The sequence below is a fragment of the Triticum dicoccoides genome, chromosome 2B, assembly GCF_002162155.2.
Source record: "Triticum dicoccoides isolate Atlit2015 ecotype Zavitan chromosome 2B, WEW_v2.0, whole genome shotgun sequence".
NCBI classification, from domain to species: domain Eukaryota; kingdom Viridiplantae; phylum Streptophyta; class Magnoliopsida; order Poales; family Poaceae; genus Triticum; species Triticum dicoccoides.
The window spans coordinates 492,292,183-492,309,338 of record NC_041383.1 but is presented as its reverse complement, the minus strand read 5'-3'; positions in this window follow the sequence as shown (position 1 = coordinate 492,309,338).

The window sequence follows — 17,156 nt, the reverse complement described above, 5'->3', positions numbered from 1 at the left end:
AGATATGGCCTCGGAACACCGAGACCGAAAGGTCGAGCATGAATCATATAGTAGATATGATCAACATAGTGATGTTCACCATTGAAACCTACTCCATTTCACGTGATGATCGGTTATGATTTAGTTGATTTGGATCACGTGATCACTTAGATGATTAGAGAGATGTCTATCTAAGTGGGAGTTCTTAAGTAATATGATTAATCGAACTTAAATTTATCATGAACTTAGTCCTGGTAGTATTTTGCAAATTATGTTGTAGATCAATAGCTCGTGCTGTTGCTTTCATATGTTTATTTTGATATGTTCCTAGAGAAAACTGTGTTGAAAGATGATAGTAGCAATGATGCAGACTGGGTCCGTGATCTGAGGTTTATCTTCATTGTTGCACAGAAGAATTATGTCCTTTGTGCACCGCTAGGTAACAAACCTATTGCAGGAGCAGATGCAGACATTATGAACGTTTGGCTAGCTCAAAATGATGACTACTTGATAGTTTAGTGCACCATGCTTAAATGACTTAGAATCGGGACTTCAAAGACGTTTTGAATGTCATGGACCATATGAGATGTTCCAGGAGTTGAAGTTAATATTTCAAGCAAATACTTGACTTGAGAGATATAAAGTCTCTGATAACCCACAAGTATAGGGGATCGCGACAGTTTTCGAGGGTAGAGTATTCAACCCAAATTTATTGATTCGACACTAGGGGAGCCAAAGAATATTCTCAAGTATTAGCAGCTGAGTTGTCAATTCAACCACACCTGGAAACTTAGTATCTGCAGCAAAGTGTTTAGTAGCAAAGTAATATGATAGTGGTGGTAACGGTAACAAAAGTAAAGACAGCAAAAGTAATGTTTTTGGTATTTTGTAGTGATTGTAAGAGTAGCAACGGAAAAGTAAATAAGCGAGAACCAGTATATGGAAAACTCGTAGGCACCGGATTAGCGATGGATAATTATGCCGGATGCGGTTCGTCATGTAACAGTCATAACATAGGGTGACACAGAACTAGCTCCAGCTCATCAATGTAATGTAGGCATGTATTCCGAATATAGTCATACGTGCTTATGGAAAAGAACTTGCATGACATCTTTTGTCCTACCCTCCCGTGGCAGCGGGGTCCTATTGGAAACTAAGGGATATTAAGGCCTCCTTTTAATAGAGAACCGGAACAAAGCATTAACACATAGTGAATACATGAACTCCTCAAACTATGGTCATCACCGGGAGTGGTCCCGATTATTGTCACTTCAGGGTTGCCGGATCATAACACATAGTAGGTGACTATAGACTTGCAAGATAGGATCAAGAACACACATATATTCATGAAAACATAATAGGCTCAGATCTGAAATCATGGCACTCGGGCCCTAGTGACAAGCATTAAGCATAGCAAAGTCATAGCAACATCAATCTCAGAACATAATGGATACTAGGGATCAAACCCTAACAAAACTAACTCGATTACATGATAAATCTCATCCAACCCATCACCGTCCAGCAAGCCTATGATGCAATTACTCACGCACGGCAGTGAGCATCATGAAATTGGTGATGGAGGATGGTTGATGATAACGACGGTGATGAATCCCCCTCTCCGGAGCCCCGAACGGACTCCAGATCAGCCCTCCCGAGAGAGATTAGGGCTTGGCGGTGGCTCCGTATCGTAAAACGTGATGAAACTTTCTCCCTGATTTTTTTCTCCCCGAAAGCCAATATATGGAGTTGGAGTTGGCGTCGGAGGGCCACCAGGGGGCCCACGAGGTAGGGGGCGCGCCCAGGGGGGAGGGGCGCGCCCCCCACCCTCGTGGACAGGGTGTGGGCCCCCCTGGTCTTCATCTTTGGCGAGGATTTTTTATTATTTATTCTAAGATATTCCATGGAGTTTCAGGTCATTCCGAGAACTTTTGTTTTCTGCACATAAAACAACACCATGGCAATTCTGCTGAAAACAACGTCAGTCCGGGTTAGTTCCATTCAAATCATATAAGTTAGAGTCCAAAACAAGGGCAAAAGTGTTTGGAAAAGTAGATACGACGGAGATGTATCAACTCCCCCTCGCTTAAACCCTTGCTTGTCCTCAAGCAATTCAGTTGACAAACTGAAAGAGAAAAAGAAAAACTTTTACAAACTCTGTTTGCTCTTGTTGTTGTAAACATGAAAAGCTAGCATTCAAGTTTCAGCAATTATTAGGAACTAACCATACTCACAATAACACGTAGGTCTCACAATTACTCATATCAATAATATAATCAGCTAGCGAGCCATAATAATAAAACTCGGATGACAACACTTTCTCAAAACAATCATAACATGATATAACGAAACGGTATCTCGCTAGCCCTTTCTGAGACCGCAAAACATAAATGTAGAGCACCTTTAAAGACTAAGGACTGACTAAACATTGTAATTCATGGTAAAAGAGATCCAGTCAAGTCATACCCAATATAAACCAATCATAATGAATGCAAACAACAGTGTGCTCTCCAGCGGGTGCTTTTAATAAGAAGGGTGATGACTCAACATAAAAGTAAATAGATATGCCCTTCGCAGAGGGAAGCAGGGATTTGTAGAGGTGCCAGAGCTCGATTTTGAAATAGAGATAAATTATATTTTGAGCGGCATACTTTCACTGTCAACGCAACAACTATGAGATGGCTGTATCTTCCATACTACATGCATTATAGGCAGTTCCCAAACAGAATGGTAAAGGTTTATACTCCCCCTCCTCCACAAGCATCAATCCATGGCTTGCTCGAAACAACGAGTGCCTCCAACATTCAACGGGTCCCAAGGGGAGTTTTGTTTAATTATTTTGATTTGCTTTCATCTTTTTGGATCATGGGACTGGGCATCCCGGTTACCGGCCCTTTTTCGTGAATGAGGAGCGGAGTCCACTCCTCTTGAGAATAACCTACCTAGCATGGAAGATATAGGCAGCCCTAGTTGCACATGAGCTGCTCGAGCATACAAAACAGAATTTTATTTGAAGGTTTGGAGTTTGGCACATATAAATTTACTTAGAACGGCAGGTAGATACCACATATAGGAAGGTATAGTGGACTCAGATGGTATAACTTTGGGGTTTAAGGAGTTTGGATGCACAAGCAGTATTCCCGCTTAGTACAGGTGAAGGCTAGCAAAAGACTGGGAAGCGACCAACTGAGAGAGCGACAACAGTCGTAAGCATGCATTAAAATTAATTTACACCGAATATAAGCATGAGTAGGATATAATCCACCATGAACATAAATATCATGAAGGCTATGTTGATTTGATTCAACTACATGCGTGAACATGTGCCAAGTCGAGTCACTCAATTCATTCAAAGGAGGATACCCATCCTATCATACCACATCATAATCATTCTAATAGCATGTTGGCACGCAAGGTAAACCATTATAACTCATAGCTAATCAAGCATGGCACAAGCAACTATAATCTCTAAATGTCATTGCAAATATGTTTACTTCATAATAGCTGAATCAGGAACGATGAATCATCATATTTACAAAAACAAGAGAGGTCGAGTTCATACCAGCTTTTCTCATCCCAATAAGTACATTATATATCATCATTATGGCCTTTCACTTGCACGACCGAATGGTGTGAATAATAATAAGAGTGCACGTGCATTGGACTAAGCTGGAATCTGCAAACATTCAACTCAAAAGAGAAGACAGGTAATATGGGCTCTAAGTTAAATAAACGATCATGCATATGAGAGCCACTAAGCATTTGCAATATAGTCTTCTCGACCCCCAAAGAAAGGAAAAGAAATAAAAACTATTTACACGGGAAAGCTCCCAACAAGCAAAAGAAGAACGGGAAATATTTTTGGGTTTTCTTTTTAGTTATTACTACTACAAGCATAGAGAGTAGACTAACTAATTTTTTTGTTTTTCTTAAGGTTTATCAAACACACAAGAAGAAAGCAGGAAAAAGAAAATAAACTAGCATGGATATTACAGTGAAAGAGTATGAGCACCGACATCTAGCAATGAGTGTGTGTGAACATGAATGTAATGTCGGTGGGAAATACATACTCCCCCAAGCTTAGGCTTTTGGCCTAAGTTGGTCTATTGCCAGGGATAGCCTGGCTGATACCCGTAGGTGAAGCTGGGGTCGTACCACGATGCAGCGGCTACCGCCTGCTGAGCAGCAGCGTGGCGTCGAGCTGCCTCCACTCCCCTCTCGTACTCATCTGCCTCCTCTCTGGTAATAATATATTTTCCTCTCGCCTGAAAATCAAAGAAGGTAGGGGCAGGAAGAGAAACACGGACCACATGCCGTTTGTCAAATATTAATCGATATTGGTAAGGTGGTCCAGTCCTCTTAATGAACTGATGGGAAAACATAGAATAAAGATCTAAATAAGAAGTGGGCAACTCCACATCACCCTCACGAATGTCTATATCAAGAAAATTAGCTAAGCGGGTTGCATAAATTCCTCCAAAGAAATCTCCATTACGTCTATTAAGATGCAACCTACGAGCTACAATGGCTCCCATATGATAAGCTTGGTCTCCTAACACAGCACTTCTGAGAATGTTGAGATTAGGGGCACACATGTGACATGCTTCATCCTTAGCAGTTATGATTCTACCAATGAAGAGAGCAAAATAATGTATAGCAGGAAAGTGAATGCTCCCTATAGTAGCCTGCGCTATATCTCTAGATTCCCCCACAGTTATTCTAGCAAGAAAGTCTCTATATTCAGATTTAGGGGGATCCCTGATACTACCCCATGATGGAAGTTTGCATGCAAGAGTGAAATCCTCTAAGTCCATGGTATAAGATTTGTCATAAAGGTCAAACATGACTGAAGGAGAATTACGTGAAGATGAAAAATCAAACCTCCCCACAAATGAACTTGTGAGATCATGATACTGGGGGCATTTATCAGCTTCAAAGTCCTCAAGACCGGCATTACGCAAATATGCGTAGAATTCTTCTTTAATTCCCACTTGATTCATAAAATTTTCCGAAGTCCATTCACAGGGCCTCACTAGAGCGTCTCTTGGTGGTTCCTCGTCACCATCACGCATTGCTAGCCTGGGACCTTGCTTCCTTGAAGAACCACCTTGGAACATCTTCCTAAGCATATTGTTTTCTCTGAAAATAATTCTGAAATTTTTAGTAACTTCAAACAAAAGTGAACCAACTTCAATAAAACTGATAGCAACTACTCATACAAGTGCCTAGAGCATATATCAAGCATTAGAACTACTTGGAACCATATAAATCTGTCATGCAAGCTCAAGAACATGGTCACCTATGAAGCACAAATTTGCAATGAATAAAGCACTAGAACAAAAACTAATTGGACCAAAGGAGGAGTCACATACCAAGGAACAATCTCCCCAAGCAGTTTTGCGAGAGGTGCTTTGAGCAAGGAGATCGAAAATCACAGCAACGGGGGCTGGAACTCGTGCTTGAGTTGGTTTTTCATGTTTGTGTGAGACAGAGGAAGAAGATGGGTGCAGGGATAAGTGGAGGAGGGCCACCGTGGGCCCACGAGGCAGGGGGGCGCGCCCAGGGGGGTAGGGCACGCCCTCCACCCTCGTGGCTAGGTGGCAGCTCCCCCCGCGGTAATTTTTGCACTAAAAATCCTCAAATATTCCCGAAAAAATCATATTAAATTGGCATGGCATTCTGAGGACTTTTATTTTCGGGATATTTTTATATTGCACGAATAAATCAGGAAACAGACAGAAAAAATACTATTTTTACTTTATTTCTACTAAAGAACAGAAAATATAAAGAGGGTACAGAAGGTTGTGCTTCTAGTTTCATCCATCTCATGCTCATCAAAATGAATCCACTAACAAGGTTGATCAAGTCTTGTTAACAAACTCATTCTGATTAACATGGAACCGGAGAAATTTCGAATAACACTATGTTACCTCAACGAGGATATGGACATCCCCAATAATAAGTATATCATATTTCTTCTTGACAGTAGGGAGAGGAAATTCAAAACCTCCAAATATAATCGATGGAATTTTTCCAATAGAGTTGATACTATAAACTTGAGGTTGTTTCCTCGGAAAGTGTACCGTATGCTCATTACCATTAACATGAAAAGTGACATTGCTTTTGTTGCAATCAATAACAGCCCCTGCAGTATTAAGGAAAGGTCTTCCAAGAATAATAGACATACTATCATCCTCGGGAATATCAAGAATAACAAAGTCCGTTAAAATAGTAACGTTCGCAACTACAACAGGCACATCCTCACAAATACCGACAGGTATAACAGTTGATTTATGAGCCATTTGCAAAGATATTTCAGTAGGTGTCAACTTATTCAAGTCAAGTCTACGATATAAAGAGAGAGGCATAACACTAACACCGGCTCCAAGATCACATAAAGCAGTTTTAACATAATTTCTTTTAATGGAGCATGGTATAGTAGGTACTCCTGGATCTCCAAGTTTCTTTGGTATTCCACCCTTAAAAGTATAATTAGCAAGCATGGTGGAAATTTCAGCTTCAGGTATCTTTCTTTTATTAGTAATGATATCCTTCATATACTTAGCATAAGGATTTGTTTTGAGCACATCAGTTAATCGCATACGCAAAAAGATAGGTCTAATCATTTCAGCAAAGCGCTCAAAATCCTCATCATCCTTTTTCTTGGATGGTTTCGGAGGAAAAGGCATGGGTTTCTGAACCCATGGTTCTCTTTCTTTACCATGTTTCCTAGCAACGAAGTCTCTTTTATCATAACGTTGATTCTTTGATTGTGGGTTATCAAGATCAACAACAGGTTCAACTTCTACTTCATTATAATTACTAGGTTGAGCATCATCATGAACATCATCATTAACATTTTCACTAGGTTCATGTTCATTACCAGATTGTGTTTCAGCATCAGACATAGAGATATCATTTGGATTATCAGGTGGTTCAACAATAGGTTCACTAGAAGTTTGCACAGTCCTATCATTTTTCTTTTTCTTCCTTTTAGAAGAACTAGGCATATCAACATTATTTCTCTGAGAATCTTGATCGATTCTCTTAAGGTGGCCTTCAGGATACAAAGGTTCCTGAGTCATTCTACCAGTTCTAGTAGCCACTCTAACAGCATAATCATTTTTCTTACTATTCATTTCATCTAGCATTTCTTTCTGAGCTTTAAGTACTTGTTCTACTTGAGTGGTAACCATAGTAGCATGTTTGCTAACAAGTTTAAGTTCACCTCTAATATCAGCCATATAATCACTCAAGTGTTTAATCATAAAGGTATTCTGTTTTAATTGTCTACCAAAATAAGCATTAAAGTCATCTTGCTTAAACATAAAGTCATCAAACTCATCCAAGCACTGACTAGCAATTTTAGTAGGAGGGACTTCAGCTTTATCATATCTATAGAGAGAATTTACCTTTACTACCTGTGTCGGGATATCGGGAGGTTCTTCAGTAAATAAGTAATTGAGATCATATACTTCTTCAACAGGCGGTAAATTAAGACCATGTATTTCTTCAATAGGAGGTAAATTCTTAACATCTTCAGGTTTAATACCTTTTTCTTTCATAGATTTCTTTGCCTCTTGCATATCTTCGGGACTGAGAAATAGAACACCTCTCTTCTTCGGAGTTGGTTTAGGAATAGGCTCAGTAATTGGCTCAGGAGTAGGCTCAGGAATAGGCTCAGGAGGTGGCTCAGGAGGTGCCCAATTATTTTCATTTGCCAGCATATTATTCAATAGAATTTCAGCGTCATCCGGTGTTATTTCCCTAAAAAGAGAACCAGCACAACTATCCAGGTAATCTCTGGAAGCATCAGTTAGTCCATTATAAAAGATATCAAATATTTCAGGTTTCTTAAGAGGATGATCAGGCAAAGCATTAAGTAACTTGAGAAGCCTCCCCCAAGCTTGTGGGAGACTCTCTTCTTCAGTTTTCACAAAATTGTATATTTCCCTCAAAGCAGCTTGTTTCTTATGAGCAGGGAAATATTTAGCAGAGAAGTGATAAATCATATCCTGGGGACTTTGCACACAACCAGGATCAAGAGAATTAAACCATTTCTTAGCATTACCCTTTAATGAGAACGGAAATATTTTGACTAAATAAAAGTGGCGCGATCTCAGATTATTAGTAAACAGGGCAGCTATATCATCTAGCTTACGAAAATGTGCCACAACAGTTTCAGATTCATAGTCATAAAAAGGATCAGATTCAACCAAAGTAATTATATCTGGATCAACAGAAATATCATAATAATCCTGATCAGGAACACAGATAGGTGAAGTAGCAAAAGCAGGGTCGGGTCTCATTCTACCTCTAAAAGATTCCTTACTCCACTTAATTAGTAACCTCTTACATTCAAGTTTATCATGGCAAGCAAGAACAGCTTCAAAAGATTCAGCATTAAATAGATAACCCTCAGGAATAGAAGGCATAAGTTCATCATCACTAACATCATCGTGTTCAGTTTCAATAATTTCTCTTTCTCTAGACCTAGAAATTTGTTTATCTAGAAATTCACCAAGGGGCACAGTAGTATCAAGCATAGAAGTAGTTTCATCATAAGTATCATGCATAGCAGAAGTGGCATCATCAATAACATGCGACATATCAGAATTCATAGCAGAAGCAGGTTTAGGTGTCGCTAGCTTACTCATAACAGAAGGTGAATCAAGTGTAGAGCTAGATGGCAGTTCCTTACCTCCCCTCGTAGTTGAGGGATAAATTTTTGTCTTAGCGTCTTTCAAGTTCTTCATAGTGTCCAGCAGATATAAATCCCAAGTGACTCAAAGAATAGAGCTATGCTCCCCGGCAACGGCGCCAGAAAAAGATCTTGATAACCCACAAGTATAGGGGATCGCAACAGTTTTAGAGGGTAGAGTATTCAACCCAAATTTATTGATTCGACACTAGGGGAGCCAAAGAATATTCTCAAGTATTAGCAGCTGAGTTGTCAATTCAACCACACATGGAAACTTAGTATCTGCAGCAAAGTGTTTAGTAGCAAAGTAATATGATAGTGGTGGTAACAGTAACAAAAGTAAAGACAACAAAAGTAATGTTTTTGGTATTTTGTAGTGATTGTAACAGTAGCAACGGAAAAGTAAATAAGCGAGAACCAGTATATGGAAAACTTGTAGGCACCGGATTAGAGATGGATAATTATGCCGGATGCGGTTCGTCATGTAACAGTCATAACATAGGGTGACACAAAACTAGCTCCAGTTCATCAATGTAATGTAGGCATGTATTCCGAATATAGTCATACGTGCTTATGGAAAAGAACTTGCATGACATCTTTTGTCCTACCCTCCCGTGGTAGCGGGGTCCTATTGGAAACTAAGGGATATTAAGGCCTCCTTTTAATAGAGAACCGGAACAAAGCATTAGCACATAGTGAATACATGAACTCCTCAAACTATGGTCATCACCGAGAGTGGTCCCGATTATTGTCACTTCGGGGTTGCCGGATCATAACACATAGTAGGTGACTATAGACTTGCAAGATAGGATCAAGAACACACATATATTCATGAAAACATAATAGGTTCAGATCTGAAATCATGGCACTCGGGCCCTAGTGACAAGCATTAAGCATAGCAAAGTCATAGCAACATCAATCTCAGAACATAATGGATACTAGGGATCAAACCCTAACAAAACTAACTCGATTACATGATAAATCTCATCCAACCCATCACCGTCCAGCAAGCCTATGATGCAATTACTCATGCACGGCAGTGAGCATCATGAAATTGGTGATGGAGGATGGTTGATGATGACGACGGTGATGAATCCCCCTCTCCGGAGCCCCGAACGGACTCCAGATCAGCCCTTCTGAGAGAGATTAGGGCTTGGCGGCGGCTCCGTATCGTAAAACATGATGAAACTTTCTCCCTGATGTTTTTCTCCCCGAAAGCCAATATATGGAGTTGGAGTTGGCGTCGGAGGGCCACCGGGGGGGCCACGAGGTAGGGGGCGCGTCCAGGGGGAGGGGCGCGCCCCCCACCCTCGTGGACAGGGTGTGGGCCCCCTGGTCTTCATCTTTGGTGAGGATTTTTTATTATTTATTCTAAGATATTCCGTGGAGTTTCAGGTCATTCCGAGAACTTTTGTTTTCTGCACATAAAACAACACCATGGCAATTCTGTGGAAAACAGCGTCAGTCCGGGTTAGTTCCATTCAAATCATATAAGTTAGAGTCCAAAACAAGGGCAAAAGTGTTTGGAAAAGTAGATACGATGGAGACGTATCAGTCTCCAACAAGTTCTATAGCTAAAAGATGGAGGAGAATCTCTCAACTAGTGAGCATGTGCTCAGATTGTCTGGGTACTACAATCGCTTGAATCAAGTGGGAGTTAATCTTCCAGATAAGATAGTGATTGGCAGAGTTCTCTAGCCACCATCACCAAGTTACTAGAACTTCGTGATGAACTATGGTATGCAAGGGATGACGAAAATGATTCTCAAGCTCTTCGTGATGTTGAAATCGACGAAGGTAGAAATCAAGAAAGAGCATCAAGTGTTGATGATTAACAAGACCACTAGTTTCAAGAAAAGGGCAAAGGGTAAGAAAGGGAACTTCAAGTAGGGACAAGCAAGTTGTCACTCCCGCGAAGAATCCCAAAGCTGGACCAAAGCCTGAAACTGAGTGCTTACACTGCAAACGAAATGGTCACTGGAAGCGGAAATGCCCTGAATATTTGGTGGATAAGAAGGATGGCAAAGTGAACAAGGGTATATTTGATATACAGGTTATTGATGTGTGGCTTACTAGTGTTTATAGTAGCCCCTAAGTATTTGATACTTGTTCGGTTGCTAAGATTAGTAACTCGAAACAGGAGTTACAGAATAAACAGACTAGTTGAGGGGGAAGTGACGATGAGTGTTGGAAGTAGTTCCAAGATTGATATGATGATCATCACACACTCCCTATACTTTCGGGATTAGTGTTAAACCTAAATAAATGTTATTTGGCGTTTGCGTCGAGCATGAATATGATTTGATCATGTTTATTGCAATACGGTTATTCATTTAAAGTCAGAGAATAATTGTTGTTCTGTTTACATGAATAAAACCTTCAATGGTCATACACCCAATGAAAATAGTTTGTTGGATCTCGATTGTAGTGATACACATATTCATAATATTGATGCCAAAAGATGCAAAGTTAATAATGATAGTGCAACTTATTTGTGGCACTGCCGTTTGGGTCATATCGGTGTAAAGCGCATGAAGAAACTCCATAAAGATGGATTTCCGAAATCACTTGGTTATGAATCATTTGATGCTTGCGAACCGTGCCTTTTGGGCAAGATGACTAAAACTCCGTTCTCCGGAACAATGGAACGAGCTACTGACTTGTTGGAAATAATACATATTGATGTATGCAGACCAATGAGTATTAAGGCTCGTGGCGGGTATCGTTATTTTCTGACCTTCACAGATGATTTGAGCAGATATGGGTATATCTTCTTGATGAAACATAAGTCTGAAATAGTTGAAAGGTTCAAAGAATTTCAGAGTGAACTGGAAAATCATCGTAACAAGAAAATAAAGTTTCTACGATTTGATCGTGGAGATGAATATTTGAGTTATGAGTTTGGCCTTCAGTTAAAATAATGGGGAATAGTTTCACAAACTCATGCCACCTGGAACATCACAGCGTAACGGTGTGTCCGAACGTCATAACCGCACTTTATTTGATATAGTGCGATCAATGATGTCTCTTGCCGATTTACCAATATCGTTTTGGGGTTATGCATTAGAGAGAGCCGCATTCACATTAAAATAGGGCACCATCTAAATCCGTTGAGACGACACCGTATGAACTATGGCTTAGCAATAAACATAAGCTGTCGTTTCTTAAAGTTTGGAGTTGCGATGCTTATGTGAAAAAGTTTCAACCTGATAAGCTCGAACCCAAATCAGAGAAATGCGTCTTCATAGGATACCCAAAGGAGACTATTGGGTACACCTTCTAATCACAGATCCGAAGGCAAAAATATTCGTTGCTAAGAATGGATCCTTTCTAGAGAAGGAGTTTCTCTCGAAAGAAGTGAGTGGGAGGAAAGTAGAGCTTGATAAGGTAATTGTACTTTCTCCCTTATTGGAAAGTAGTTCATCACAGAAATCAGTTCAGTGATTCCTACACCAATTAATGAGGAAGCTAATGATGATCATCATGAAACTTTAGATTAAGTTACTACAGAACCTCGTAGGTCTTCCAAAGTACAGTCCGCACCAGAGTGGTATGGTAATCCTATTATGGAAGTCATGTTACTAGACCATGATGAACCTACGGACTATGAGGAAGTGATGATGAGCCTAGATTCCGCAAAATGGCTTGAAGGCCATGAAATCTGAGATAGGATCCATGTATGAGAACAAAGTGTGAACTTTGGTGGACTTGCCCGTGATCGGCAAGCCATAGAAAATAAATGGATCTTCAAGAGGAAGACATACGCTGATAGTAGTGTTACTATCTACAAAGCTAGACTTGTCGAAAAAGGTTTTTGATAAAATTCAAGGTGTTGACTACGATGAGATTTTCTCACTCGTATCGATGCTTAAGTCTGTCTGAATCATGTTAGCAATTGCCACATTTTATGAAATCTGGCAAATGGATGTCCAAACTGCATTCCTTAATGGATTTATTAAAGAAGAGTTGTATATGATGCAACCAGAAGGTTTTGTCAATCCTAAAGGTGCTAACAAAATGTGCAAGCTCCAGCGATCCATCTATGGACTGGTGCAAGCATCTCGGAGTTGGAGTATACGCTTTGATGAGTTGATCAAAGCATATGGTTTTATACAGACTTTTGGAGAAGCGTGTATTTACAAGAAAGTGAGTGGGAGCTCTGTAGCATTTCTAAAACTATATGTAGATGACATATTGTTGATTGGAAATGATATAGAAATTCTGGATAGCATAAAAGGATACTTGAATAAGAGTTTTTCATAGAAAGACCTCGGTGAAGGTGCTTACATATTGAGCATCAAGATCTATTGAGATAGATCAAGACACTTGGTAAGATTTTCAATGAGTACATACCTTGACAAGATATTGAAGTAGTTCAAAATGGAATAGTGAAAGAAAGAGTTCTTGCCTGTGTTGCAAAGGTGTGAAATTGAGTAAGACTCAAATCCCGACCACGACAAAAAATAGAAAGAGAATGAAAGTCATTCCCTATGCCTCAGTCATAGTTTCTATAAAGTATGCCATGCTATGGACCAGACCTATTGTATACCCTGCCCTGAGTTAGGCAAGGGAGTAAAATTTTGATCTAGGAGTAGATCACTGGACAACGGTCAGGAATATCCTTAGTGGAATAAGGATATGTTTCTCGGTTGTGGAGGTGACAAAAGGTTTGTCGTAAAGGGTTACATCGATGCAAGTTTTGACACTGATCCAGATGACTCTAAGTCTCAATCTGGATACATATTGAAAGTGGGAGCAATTAGATAGAGTAGCTCCGTGCAGAGCATTGTAGACATAGAATATTTGCAAAATACATACGGCTCTGAATGTGACAGACCCATTGACTAAACTTCTCTCACGAGCAAAACATGATCATAACTTAGTACTCTTTGGGTGTTAATCACATAGCGATGTGAACTAGATTATTGACTCTAGTAAACCCTTTGGGTGTTGATCACATGACGATGTGAACTGTGGGTATTAATCACATACAGATGTGTATATTTGTGCTAAATCACATGGTGATGTGAACTAGATTATTGACTCTGGTGCAAGTTGGAGACTAAAGGAAATATGCCCTAGAGGCAATAATAAAGTTATTATTTATTTCCTTATATCATGATAAATGTTTATTATTCATGCTAGACTTGTATTAACCGGAAACATTATACATGTGTGAATACATATACAAACATAGTGTCACTAGTATGCCTCTACTTGACTAGCTCGTTAATCAAAGATTGTTAAGTTTCCTAACCATAGACATGAGTTGTCATTTGATTAACGGGATCATATCATTAGGAGAATGATGTGATTGACTTGACCCATTCCGTTAGCTTAGCACTTGATCGTTTAGTATGTTGCTATTGCTTTCTTCATGACTTATACATGTTCCTATGACTATGAGATTATGCAACTCCTGTTTACCGGAGGAACACTTTGTGTGCTACCAAATGTCACAACGTAACTGGGTGATTATAAAGGTGCTCTACAGGTGTCTCCGAAGGTACTTGTTGAGTTGGCGTATTTCGAGATTAGGATTTGTCACTCCGATTGTCGGAGAGGTATCTCTGGGCCCTCTCGGTAATGCACATCACTATAAGCCTTGCAAGCAATGTAGCTAATGAGTTAGTTACGGGATGATGCATTACGTAACAAGTAAAGAGACTTGCCGGTAACGAGATTGAACTAGGTATTGAGATACTGACGATCGAATCTCGGGCAAGTAACATATCGATGACAAAAGGAACAACGTATGTTGTTATGCGGTTTGACCGATAAAGATCTTTATAGAATATGTAGGAGCCAATATGAGCATCCAGGTTCCGCTATTGGTTATTGACTGGAGACGTGTCTCGGTCATGTCTACATAGTTCTCGAACCTGTAGGGTCCGCACGCTTAAAGTTAGATGACAGTTATATTATGAGTTTATGTGTTTTGATGTACCGAAGGTTGTTCGGAGTCCCGGATGTGATCTCGGACATGACGAGGAGTCTCGAAATGGTCGAGACATGAAGATCGATATATTGGACAACTATATTTGGACACCGGAAAGGTTTCGGGTGAGATTGGGACAATACCGGAGCTCCGGGAGGTTATTGGAACCCCGCGGGAGGTATATGGGCCTTAATGGGCCTTAGTGGAAAGGAGGGGAAAGGAGCAAGGGAGGGGGCGCCCCCCCCAAGCCCAATCCGAATTGGAAGGGGGGCCGGCCCCTCTTTCCTTCCTCCCTCCTTCCTCTTCCTTCACTCTCCCTCTCCAAATAGGAAAGGGAGGATTCCTACTCCCAGTTGGGACCGTAGGACTCCCCCCCTTGGGCGTGCATCCTCCCCTTGGCCGGCCCCCTCCTCCACTCCTTTATATACGGGGGAGGGGGGCACCCCATAGACACAACAATTGATCATTGATCTCTTAGCCGTGTGCGGTGCCCCCCTCCACCATAGTCCTCCTCGATAATATCGTAGCGGTGCTTAAGCGAAGCCCTGCGTCAGTAGAACATCATCATCGTCACCATGCCGTCATGCTGACGGAACTCTCCCTCGACACTCGGCTGGATCGGAGTTCGAGGGACGTCATCGAGCTGAACGTGTGCAAGAACTCGGAGGTGCCGTGCTTTCAGTGCTTGATCGGTTGGACTGTGAAGACGTAAGACTACATCAACCGCGTTGTGCTAATGCTTCCGCTTTCGGTCTATGAAGGTACATGGACACACTCTCCCCTCTTGTTGCTATGCATCACCACGATCTTGCGTGTGTGTAGCAATTTTTTTGAAATTACTACGTTCCCCAACAAAGACGGCATCGACGGCGAGCTGAGGACGAGGGAGCGCGGCCTTCTCCTTTGCTTCGCCCCTTCCCCTGGTTCCCGCCCGTCTCCTATCCCCTTCCCGCGCCTGGTTCCCGCCCTTCTCCTCTCCCCTTCCCGCGCCTGGTTCCCGCCCTTCTCCTCTCGCTCTTGGTGGCTTTAGCTGGGCAAGTGTGGTGACATACCGAGCGAGGCGACGGATCCCACACCGCGTCGCCCGAGCAGTTGCCTCGTTGTTTCGTCAGGGAAGAGGCGGGCTCTTTGGTGGGATCCCGTTTTGCTCTGCAGGTGACAGGTTTGGAGGAGGTGGCATCGGGCATGACAATGTGGCGGCTGGGGCATCGGTCCACGTTGGAGCGTTGTACATGCCCTAAAGCTAGGGTGATGCCCCTAGGTATGTAGGATTGTATGTGAAGAGAAATATGTTTGGATGGTGCAGCAAAAAAGTGTGTTATGGTGCATAAAGTTGCAAAAATTGTGTTATGGGGCATAAAGTTGCAAAAATTGAAGCAGAGAGTAGAGATGCATGGCATGCATGTGTTGGGGAGAAAAAAAAATCAATGTTTATGCCTCATATTACATTTTCTCATGGGGCATGTGTATCCATATGCCACCGTAGTTCATATCCTAAGAGCCAATAGAAAGACCGAGTTGTAGCACCTCCTTGTGCGTTCCATGAAAAGCAATTAGGTTTCTGAATTTGCTAACAAAGGGCTTTCTTTTCTATATTTTTTTGATTTTTGTTAGGGTTTGTGTCCTAATCAGAGAGGTGAGGCGGCGTCAGCTCTATGAATATATGGAATGTCCACGCCTAGCCCTCGTCCTGATGGTGCTTCCAGCGTCGTCAGAGGGCGTGCCGAGGTTTATCTCCGGCGAATCTCGCAGGATTCAACCGTTGTTTGTCTTCAGTGGATCTGTAGGTCTTCGTTCATTTGCGTTCATGTGTCTATAGGTTGGATCCTTTCAATCTATGCTTTTTTTCATCGATGACGGTTGTTGCTCTCGTGCGCTGGTCATGTAGGGCCTTAGCACGACGATTTTACGACTAACTACTATAATAAGGTTTGCCCGGATCGGTAAGGGAGGGGTGATGACGGCGGTGCTTCTTCGGCTAGCTCCAGTGCTTGTACTCGTCATTATATGCTATATGGATCTGGATGTAATTTTTACTTCTGGTGTTCTTTGTACTACCTGACACTTGATAAATAGATCAGAAGTTTTTTCCATAAAAAAAGAAGGAATGCAGCCTGTTGGATTCCATGTATTATGTGAAAGCTGAAGGCGAGGGATTGCAGGGGATTGATCTTGTTGACAACAATGCTAAGGTGACCGACATGATTAGAAAATATGAAAGTACTAAGAAATTGGTACTAACTATGGTGAGGAATAAGGGGCGGTATGCAATTGTTGTGTCTTCATTGATGAGCAAAAATTTAGAGAAATGCAAGGCTAATTCTGTTATATTTGAAGAATGCTTCCCCCATGGATTATTTTTGTTGTAAATGAAGTAGGAGATGTACATAAAACATATGACGAGTTTGCTCCCAACAGAGTGTCCACTATGAGTCACTTTGGATGTACCACACAAGCCGTAAAGAGTCTAATTTTGAGTTTGTCGCTAGAAATGATAGTGAGGTCATGCCTGAAAAAGAGTAGGATGAGCGGGACATTGCT